The sequence below is a fragment of the Mandrillus leucophaeus genome, unplaced genomic scaffold (assembly GCF_000951045.1).
Source record: "Mandrillus leucophaeus isolate KB7577 unplaced genomic scaffold, Mleu.le_1.0 Scaffold228, whole genome shotgun sequence".
NCBI lineage: Eukaryota > Metazoa > Chordata > Mammalia > Primates > Cercopithecidae > Mandrillus > Mandrillus leucophaeus.
Window position 1 is genome coordinate 382,218 of NW_012102343.1, and position 4,685 is coordinate 386,902.

The 4,685-nt window shown below is 43.9% G+C and overlaps 1 protein-coding gene across 1 annotated transcript in view; it reads left to right on the plus strand.

Annotated features, from left to right (window-relative positions):
- Window positions 1–4,685, plus strand: part of CCDC176 (coiled-coil domain containing 176) — a 49,001-nt gene that overhangs the window by 3,999 nt on the left and 40,317 nt on the right. The gene's annotated exons all lie outside the window — the stretch shown is intronic.

Consider the following 4,685-nt stretch of genomic DNA (forward strand, 5'->3'; position numbering starts at 1 on the left):
CGCCTCCTGGGTTTACGCCATTCTCCTGCCTCAGCCTCCCTAGTAGCTGGGACTACAGGCGCCCGCCACCTCGCCCGGCTAGTTTTTTTGTATTTTTTTTTAGTAGAAACGGGGTTTCACCGTGTTAGCCAGGATGGTCTCGATCTCCTGACCTTGTGATCCACCCGTCTCGGCCTCCCAAAGTGCTGGGATTACAGGCTTGAGCCACCGCTCGCGGCCGTGATCTATATTTTTTTATGCTAATTTTTAGTTTTAAAAATTTGTAAAGCCGTTCACTGGTAATCTGTGATAATGTTCTGAACCCAGCAAGTTGAATCTTTTTTTTTTTTTTTTTTGGCCAGTTGAATCTTGTATCTTATTGTACCTTATTAAAGTGTTGAGAGTAAAGCTATCATTTTATATTTGGAAGAAAAAGGGAGGCCGGGCGCAGTGGCTCACGCCTGTAATCCCAGCACTTTGGGAGGCTAAGGTGGGCAAATTGCCTGAGCCCAGGAGTTCGCAACCAGCCTGGGCAGCAAGGTGAAACCCCGTCTCCACTAAAATACAAAAATTAACCGGGCATGGCTGCATATGCCTGTAGTCCCAGCCACTCGGGAGGCTGAGGCAGGAGAATTGCTTGAACCCGGGAGGCAGAGATTGCAGTGAGCTGAGATCATACCACTGTACTCCGGCCTGGGCGACACAGCGAGACTCTATCTCAAAAAAAAAAAAAAAAAGAAAAAGAAAAAGGGAAGGGAACTAACATTTTGGAGCCACTACAACGTACTATACTGGGTGCTTTACTTCTCTGATTCTTTTACTAACCTCCTATTATTTTAATAACCCTGTGTAGCTGTAATATTGTTATTTCCATGTTACAGATGAAGAAATTGACTCTCAGAAAGGACAGGTAACTTGCCCAAAGTCACACCCCTAGTAGATGTTAAAAGTAGAAATTCAGGCAGGGTGCGGTAGTTCATGCCTATAATGCCAACACTTTGGGAGGCCGAACTGGAGGATAACCTAGCCTGGGAGTTCAGGACCAGCCTGGGGAGCAACGCAACACCCAGTCTCTACACAAAATAAAAAAATAGCCAGGCATGGCAGTGTGCGCCTATAGTCCCAGCTACTCAGGAGACTAAGGTGGGAGGATCACTTAAGCCCAGGAGGTTGAAGCTGCAGTGAGCCATGGTCATGTCACAGCAGTCCAGCCTCGGCAACAGAGCAAAACTCTGTCTCACATTATTATTATTTTATTATTACTTTTGAGACAGGGTCTCACTCTATTGCCTGGTCTGGAGTACAGTGGTGTGATCATGGCTCACCACAGGATCAACCTCTGGGCTCAGATGATCCTCCTGCCTCTGTCTCCCAAGCAGCCAAGACTACAGGCACGCACCTCCATGCCTGGCTAATTTTTTGTATTTTTGGTAGAGACAGGGTTTTGCCATGTTGCCCAGGCTGGTCTTGAACTCCTGGTCTCAAGTGATCTGCCTGTCTTGGCCTCCCAAAGTGCTGGGATTACAGGCATGAGCCACTGCACCTGGCCACAGCATTCATTTGTAAAAAGCTTTACTGAGATATAATTCATACATGATAATACACATATTTGAAGTGTACAATTTGATATGTTTGACAAATGTATTCCACACTACAGATCCTTTTGAGTCCTCCCTAGTGTCCTGTGAATGATGAAGTTTCTCCAGTCCAGTGGGAGTAGGCACTATTACTGGCCCAGTGGTGCCCGGCACTGTTCCTTCCAATCCTTTTGGATAGTTCTTTCTTCATCCTCAAGTAGCTCCCTCACGTGAATGTGCTGATCAGTTCTCAGCTAAATACTCCAGGAGGACCCTCTGTGGATCTCACTTCTTTCTCTGTGCTGCCCTCTCCTCTCCGGTACTCTGCTGTCCTGTGAACTCTAGCTGCCTTGGCCCCTCCATACTCTCAGCTCCATTTCTTCAACTCAGGAAGCCCGCCAACCTCTCCCTGCACCGCAGCCTGGAAACTCTTTCAAAGCAGTAAGCTTGGGGCAGTCACAAAGTTCACCTCTTTTATATCCTTTCTCTTTGGTGATTACTGTCCTTTGTTGCCTGATGTCCAGCATCCTGAAAATCATTATTTCATATCTTTTGTCATTTAAAAAAACTGTTTCAAGTAAGAAGGTGAATCTAGTCCCTGACATACCAAGTTGACCAAAAGCAGAGGTCCCTCCAGTGTTCTTTGCATGCCACTGACTTACATGCTCAAGAGAAATCTAGGAGTCATCCCTGACACCTTTTACCCCTTTCCCACAGCCAGTCCATCAAGACTTATTCTCTGTCCTGGCCAGGCATGGTTCATGCCTGTAATCCCAGCACTTTGGGAGGCCAAGGTGGGTGGATTACTGAGGTCAGCAGTTTGAGACCAGCCTGGCCAACATGATGAAACGCCATCTCTACTAAAAATATAAAAATTAGCCAGGTGTGGTGGCAGGCACCTGTAACTCCAGCTATTCAGGAGGCTGAGGCAAGAGAATCATTTGAACAAGTGAGCCAAGATCACACCATTGCACTCCAGCCTGGGCAACAAGAGTGAAACCCCATCTAAAAAAAAAAAAAAAAAAGTGCCAGAAAATAAAATAAAAAATTTTAAAGGACATGGCCTTGTTTGAAGGGGCTCCCATTGGCCAAATCCAGGACAATCAAAATATTAGGTTGATGCATTAAAAGAATGTCAAAAACCACAATTACTTTTGCACCAACCTAAAAAAGAATAGCAAAAATGGCTGGGTGCAGTGGCTCACGCCTGTAATCCCAGCACTTTGGAAGGCCGAGACAGGCAGATCACCTGAGGTCAGGAGTTCAAGACCAGCCAGGCCAACATGGCGAAACCCTGTCTCTACTAAAAATACAAAAATTAGTCTGGTATGGTAGTGCGCACCTGTAATCCCAGCTACTCAGGAAACTGAGACAGGAGAATCGCTTGAACCGAAGAGGCGGAGGTTGCAGTGAGCTGAGATCGCACCACTGCACTCCACCCTTGGGGACAGAATGAGACTCTGTCTCAAGAAGAAAAAAAAAAGAATGGCAAAAACTGCAATGCTTTTGCAGTAACCTAATAAATAATGACAGTAATGGATTATAACTTATTGAACGAAATAAAAATCCACGTGTGTATACTACTAATACATACATTAATAAATAAGGGAGAAAGGAAGCCTTTTCTTCTTTTTTTCAGATGGAATCTCGCTCTGTCACCCAGGCTGGAGTGCAGTGGTGCGATCTTGGCTCACTGCAACCTCCGCTGGGTTCAAAGGATTCTCCTGCTTCAGCCTTCTGAGTAGCTGGGATTACAGGTGCACCACCATCATGCCTGGCTAATTTTTGTATTTGTAGTAGAGACAGAGTTTCACTGTGCTGGCCAGGTTGGTCTCAAACTCCTGACTTCAGGTGATTCACCTGTCTTGGCCTCCCAAAGTATTGGGATTACAGCCATGAGCCACCTTACCCGACTTTTTTTTTTTTTTTTTTGCCATAAAATGCCAATTAGTAAATTTCCGAGGAGTGATGGAGTTAGAAAAATCACCCTTTGGCATCATAGTAATAACTGAATCAGTCAAGAATCATCAATGGATGCTAAAACCTACTGGATGAAAGTTTAATGAGGAGGATAATTTCATAGTCTCAAAAGATCTTCTCACAAATTACTTAATAATCACAAAAGAAAAAATAATAACTTTTAGGTGGAGAAAGTGGGCAGACACAACCTTAACCAACTGGTTAAAATTAGCATCAATCAGTACACACTAATGATGTGATGTACTGAAAAGGATACATCATCACTTAGGTACTATATATAGCCTACCAAAAATGGACAACCTGAATCTACTCATGAAGAAGCATCAGCCAAGCCCAACCCTGGCCAATATCCTTTTTAAAAAGTCAATTTAAAAACAAAGACCGAGAAACTGTTCCAGATTAAAGGGGACTAAGACACATGACAGCTAAATGCAATGCATGATCAAGGGTTGTATCCTAGACAAGAAAAATACAAAATTGCAATAAAGGACATTATTGGGATAATTATAGCAGAATTTAAATATAGAGTATATATTACATAATACTGTATTAATGTTAAACTTCCTCATCTTTATAATTTTATAGAGCTTTTAAAAGGGAATGCCCTTTTTCTTCAAAAATAGATACTGAATGGCCAGGCACGGTGGCTCACGCCTGTAATCTCAGCACTTTGGGAGGCTGAGGCTGGTGGATCACCTGAGGTCAGAAGTTCGAGACCGGCCTGGCCAACATGGTGAAACCCCATCTCTACAAAATATACAAAAAATTAGCCAAGCGTGGTGGCGCATGCCTGTAGTCCCAGCTACTTGGGAGGCTGAGGCAGGAGAATTACGTGAGCCCGGGAGGCATAGGTTGCAGTGAGCCAAGATTGCGCTGCTACACTCCAGCCGGGGCGACACAGCAAGACTCCGTTTCAAAAAAAAAGAAAGAAAAAGAAATAAGGAAATAGACACTGAAGTCTTTAGGGGTAAAAGGTCATCTTGAAATTGACATTACCCTTTACCACTAAAAAAATACACACACACACACATATACAGATAGAGAGAGGGAAAGCAAAGGTGGCAAAATTAATGTATATGAGTGAATAGTATGGTAATTTTTTGTACTCTTCTTGAAACTTGTCTTGGCTAGGCACTGTGGCTCAGGCCT